The sequence below is a fragment of the Heterodontus francisci genome, chromosome 40 (genome assembly GCF_036365525.1).
Source record: "Heterodontus francisci isolate sHetFra1 chromosome 40, sHetFra1.hap1, whole genome shotgun sequence".
Taxonomy (NCBI): domain Eukaryota; kingdom Metazoa; phylum Chordata; class Chondrichthyes; order Heterodontiformes; family Heterodontidae; genus Heterodontus; species Heterodontus francisci.
The window spans coordinates 1,614,837-1,620,836 of NC_090410.1; positions in this window are offsets into that span (position 1 = coordinate 1,614,837).

Consider the following 6,000-nt stretch of genomic DNA (forward strand, 5'->3'; position numbering starts at 1 on the left):
TTTTTCTTTAACTAGAGTGTGTGTAAACATGTGTGTTGGGTTATTTAGAAGGGAATACATCAAACTTTCGTATTTTAACCTGTATGTTAATAAGCTTTGCATCTTTATTGAATAACTCTTGTTTTATAATGAATTAATTTTGTTGTTTATTAAAGAAACCTGTTTGCTGGATTTGTATTCTGACACGGATAGACAAAAGAATAAAATTGGTCATACCTATAACTGGTTAAAATATTTTAAAATATATGTTGTGACCAATGGACGAGTGAGACTAGAGGGAGACAGGGAGACAGTGCACTCCTGCAACCTCGGTCATACATCAGATATCTGCCCATTCCACTAACGTGTCTTATGTCCTTTTCCTTCATGAGGAAAAGTTTCTTTACACAGTGAGTGTTTAGGATCTGGAATGCACTGTCTGAGAGTGTGGTGGAGGCAGGTTCAGTGATTGTTTAGGATCTGGAATGCACTGTCTGAGAATGTGGTGAAGGCAGGTTCAGTGAGTGTTTAGGATCTGGAATGCTCTGTCTGAGAGTGTGGTGGAGGCAGGTTCAGTGAGTGTTTAGGATCTGGAATGCACTGTCTGAGAATGTGGTGAAGGCAGGTTCAGTGAGTGTTTAGGATCTGGAATGCACTGTCTTGAGAGTGTGGTGGAGGCAGGTTCAGTGAGTGTTTAGGATCTGGAATGCACTGTCTGAGAGTGTGGTGGAGGCAGGTTCAGTGAGTCTTTAGGATCTGGAATGCACTGTCTGAGAGTGGTGGAGGCAGGTTCAGTGAGTGTTTATGATCTGGAATGCACTGTCTGAGAGTGTGGTGGAGGCAGGTTCAGTGAGTGTTTAGGATCTGGAATGCACTGTCTGAGAGTGGTGGAGGCAGGTTCAGTGAGTGTTTAGGATCTGGAATGCACTGTCTGAGAGTGTGGTGGAGGCAGGTTCAGTGAGTGTTTAGGATCTGGAATGCACTGTCTGAGAGTGTGGTGGAGGCAGGTTCAGTGAGTGTTTAGGATCTGGAATGCACTGTCAGAGAGTGTAGTGGAGGCAGGTTCAGTGAGTGTTTAGGATCTGGAATGCACTGCCTGAGAGTGTGGTGGAGGCAGGTTCAGTGAGTGTTTAGGATCTGGAATGCACTGTCTGAGAGTGTGGTGGAGGCAGGTTCAGTGAGTGTTTAGGATCTGGAATGCACTGCCTGAGAGTGTGGTGGAGGCAGGTTCAGTGAGTGTTTAGGATCTGGAATGCACTGTCTGAGAGTGTGGTGGAGGCAGGTTCAGTGAGTGTTTAGGATCTGGAATGCACTGTCTTGAGAGTGTGGTGGAGGCAGGTTCAGTGAGTGTTTAGGATCTGGAATGCACTGTCTGAGAGTGTGGTGGAGGCAGGTTCAGTGAGTGTTTAGGATCTGGAATGCACTGTCTGAGAGTGTGGTGGAGGCAGGTTCAGTGAGTGTTTAGGATCTGGAATGCACTGCCTGAGAGTGTGGTGGAGGCAGGTTCAGTGAGTGTTTAGGATCTGGAATGCACTGTCTGAGAGTGTGGTGGAGGCAGGTTCAGTGAGTGTTTAGGATCTGGAATGCACTGCCTGAGAGTGTGGTGGAGGCAGGTTCAGTGAGTGTTTAGGATCTGGAATGCACTGTCTGAGAGTGTGGTGGAGGCAGGTTCAGTGAGTGTTTAGGATCTGGAATGCACTGTCTTGAGAGTGTGGTGGAGGCAGGTTCAGTGAGTGTTTAGGATCTGGAATGCACTGTCTGAGAGTGTGGTGGAGGCAGGTTCAGTGAGTGTTTAGGATCTGGAATGCACTGTCTGAGAGTGTGGTGGAGGCAGGTTCAGTGAGTGTTTAGGATCTGGAATGCACTGTCTGAGAGTGTGATGGAGGCAGGTTCAGTGAGTGTTTAGGATCTGGAATGCACTGTCTGAGAGTGTGGTGGAGGCAGGTTCAGTGAGTGTTTAGGATCTGGAATGCACTGTCAGAGAGTGTAGTGGAGGCAGGTTCAGTGAGTGTTTAGGATCTGGAATGCACTGTCTGAGAATGTGGTGGAGGCAGGTTCAGTGAGTGTTTAGGATCTGGAATGCACTGTCTTGAGAGTGTGGTGGAGGCAGGTTTAGTGAGTGTTTAGGATCTGGAATGCACTGTCTGAGAGTGTGGTGGAGGCAGGTTCAGTGTGTGTTTAGGATCTGGAATGCACTGTCTGAGAGTGTGGTGGAGGCAGGTTCAGTGTGTGTTTAGGATCTGGAATGCACTGTCTGAGAGTGTGGTGGAGGCAGGTTCAGTGAGTGTTTATGATCTGGAATGCACTGTCTGAGAGTGATGTGGAGGCAGGTTCAGTGAGTGTTTAGGATCTGGAATGCACTGTCTGAGAGTGTGGTGGAGGCAGGTTCAGTGTGTGTTTAGGATCTGGAATGCACTGTCTGAGAGTGTGGTGGAGGCAGGTTCAGTGAGTGTTTATGATCTGGAATGCACTGTCTGAGAGTGTGGTGGAGGCAGGTTCAGTGAGTGTTTAGGATCTGGAATGCACTGTCTGAGATTGTGGTGGAGGCAGGTTCAGTGAGTGTTTATGATCTGGAATGCACTGTCTGAGAGTGTGGTGGAGGCAGGTTCAGTGAGTGTTTAGGATCTGGAATGCACTGTCTGAGAGTGTGGTGGAGGCAGGTTCAGTGAGTGTTTAGGATCTGGAATGCACTGTCTGAGAGTGTGGTGGAGGCAGGTTCAGTGTGTGTTTAGGATCTGGAATGCACTGTCTGAGAGTGTGGTGGAGGCAGGTTCAGTGAGTGTTTAGGATCTGGAATGCACTGTCTGAGAGTGTGGTGGAGGCAGGTTCAGTGAGTGTTTAGGATCTGGAATGCACTGTCTGAGAGTGTGGTGGAGGCAGGTTCAGTGAGTGTTTAGGATCTGGAATGCACTGTCTGAGAGTGTGGTGGAGGCAGGTTCAGTGTGTGTGGAATGCACTGTCTGAGAGTGTTGTGGAGGCAGGTTCAGTGAGTGTTTATGATCTGGAATGCACTGTCTGAGAGTGTGGTGGAGGCAGGTTCAGTGAGTGTTTAGGATCTGGAATGCACTGTCTGAGAGTGGTGGAGGCAGGTTCAGTGAGTGTTTAGGATCTGGAATGCACTGTCTGAGAGTGTGGTGGAGGCAGGTTGAGAGTGTGTTTAGGATCTGGAATGCACTGTCTGAGAGTGTGGTGGAGGCAGGTTCAGTGAGTGTTTAGGATCTGGAATGCACTGTCTGAGAGTGTGGTGGAGGCAGGTTCAGTGAGTGTTTAGGATCTGTAATGCACTGTCAGAGAGTGTAGTGGAGGCAGGTTCAGTGAGTGTTTAGGATCTGGAATGCACTGTCTGAGAGTGTGGTGGAGGCAGGTTCGGTGAGTGTTTAGGATCTGGAATGCACTGTCTGAGAGTGTGGTGGAGGCAGGTTCAGTGAGTGTTTAGGATCTGGAATGCACTGCCTGAGAGTGTGGTGGAGGCAGGTTCAGTGAGTGTTTAGGATCTGGAATGCACTGTCTGAGAGTGTGGTGGAGGCAGGTTCAGTGAGTGTTTAGGATCTGGAATGCACTGTCTGAGAGTGTGGTGGAGGCAGGTTCAGTGAGTGTTTAGGATCTGGAATGTACTGTCTGAGAGTGTGGTGGAGGCAGGTTCAGTGAGTGTTTAGGATCTGGAATGCACTGTCTGAGAGTGTGATGGAGGCAGGTTCAGTGAGTGTTTAGGATCTGGAATGCACTGTCAGAGAGTGTAGTGGAGGCAGGTTCAGTGAGTGTTTAGGATCTGGAATGCACTGTCTGAGAATGTGGTGGAGGCAGGTTCAGTGAGTGTTTAGGATCTGGAATGCACTGTCTTGAGAGTGTGGTGGAGGCAGGTTCAGTGAGTGTTTAGGATCTGGAATGCACTGTCTGAGATTGTGGTGGAGGCAGGTTCAGTGAGTGTTTATGATCTGGAATGCACTGTCTGAGAGTGTGGTGGAGGCAGGTTCAGTGAGTGTTTAGGATCTGGAATGCACTGTCTGAGAGTGTGGTGGAGGCAGGTTCAGTGAGTGTTTAGGATCTGGAATGCACTGTCTGAGAGTGTGGTGGAGGCAGGTTCAGTGAGTGTTTAGGATCTGGAATGCACTGTCTGAGAGTGTGGTGGAGGCAGGTTCAGTGTGTGTGGAATGCACTGTCTGAGAGTGTGGTGGAGGCAGGTTCAGTGAGTGTTTATGATCTGGAATGCACTGTCTGAGAGTGTGGTGGAGGCAGGTTCAGTGAGTGTTTAGGATCTGGAATGCACTGTCTGAGAGTGTGGTGGAGGCAGGTTCAGTGAGTGTTTAGGATCTGGAATGCACTGTCTGAGAGTGTGGTGGAGGCAGGTTCAGTGAGTGTTTAGGATCTGTAATGCACTGTCAGAGAGTGTAGTGGAGGCAGGTTCAGTGAGTGTTTAGGATCTGGAATGCACTGCCTGAGAGTGTGGTGGAGGCAGGTTCAGTGAGTGTTTAGGATCTGGAATGCAATGTCTGAGAGTGTGGTGGAGGCAGGTTCAGTGAGTGTTTAGGATCTGGAATGCACTGCCTGAGAGTGTGGTGGAGGCAGGTTCAGTGAGTGTTTAGGATCTGGAATGCACTGTCTGAGAGTGTGGTGGAGGCAGGTTCAGTGAGTGTTTATGATCTGGAATGAACTGTCTGAGAGTGTGGTGGAGGCAGGTTCAGTGAGTGTTTAGGATCTGGAATGCACTGTCTGAGAGTGTGGTGGAGGCAGGTTCAGTGAGTGTTTAGGATCTGGAATGCACTGTCTGAGAGTGTGGTGGAGGCACGTTCAGTGAGTGTTTAGGATCTGGAATGCACTGTCTTGAGAGTGTGGTGGAGGCAGGTTTAGTGAGTGTTTAGGATCTGGAATGCACTGTCTGAGAGTGTGGTGGAGGCAGGTTCAGTGAGTGTTTAGGATCTGGAATGCACTGTCTTGAGAGTGTGGTGGAGGCAGGTTTAGTGAGTGTTTAGGATCTGGAATGCACTGTCTGAGAGTGTGGTGGAGGCAGGTTCAGTGTGTGTTTCGGATCTGGAATGCACTGTCTGAGAGTGTGGTGGAGGCAGGTTCAGTGTGTGTTTAGGATCTGGAATGCACTGTCTGAGAGTGTGGTGGAGGCAGGTTCAGTGAGTGTTTATGATCTGGAATGCACTGTCTGAGAGTGATGTGGAGGCAGGTTCAGTGAGTGTTTAGGATCTGGAATGCACTGTCTGAGAGTGTGGTGGAGGCAGGTTCAGTGAGTGTTTAGGATCTGGAATGCACTGCCTGAGAGTGTGGTGGAGGCAGGTTCAGTGAGTGTTTAGGATCTGGAATGCACTGTCTGAGAGTGTGGTGGAGGCAGGTTCAGTGTGTGTTTAGGATCTGGAATGCACTGTCTGAGAGTGTGGTGGAGGCAGGTTCAGTAAGTGTTTATGATCTGGAATGCACTGTCTGAGAGTGTGGTGGAGGCAGGTTCAGTGAGTGTTTAGGATCTGGAATGCACTGTCTGAGAGTGTGGTGGAGGCAGGTTCAGTGAGTGTTTAGGATCTGTAATGCACTGTCAGAGAGTGTAGTGGAGGCAGGTTCAGTGAGTGTTTAGGATCTGGAATGCACTGCCTGAGAGTGTGGTGGAGGCAGGTTCAGTGAGTGTTTAGGATCTGGAATGCACTGTCTGAGAGTGTGGTGGAGGCAGGTTCAGTGAGTGTTTAGGATCTGGAATGCACTGCCTGAGAGTGTGGTGGAGGCAGGTTCAGTGAGTGTTTAGGATCTGGAATGCACTGTCTGAGAGTGTGGTGGAGGCAGGTTCAGTGAGTGTTTAGGATCTGGAATGCACTGTCTGAGAGTGTGGTGGAGGCAGGTTCAGTGAGTGTTTAGGATCTGGAATGCACTGTCTGAGAGTGTGGTGGAGGCAGGTTCAGTGAGTGTTTAGGATCTGGAATGCACTGTCTGAGAGTGTGATGGAGGCAGGTTCAGTGAGTGTTTAGGATCTGGAATGCACTGTCTGAGAGTGTGGTGGAGGCAGGTTCAGTGAGTGTTTAGGATCTG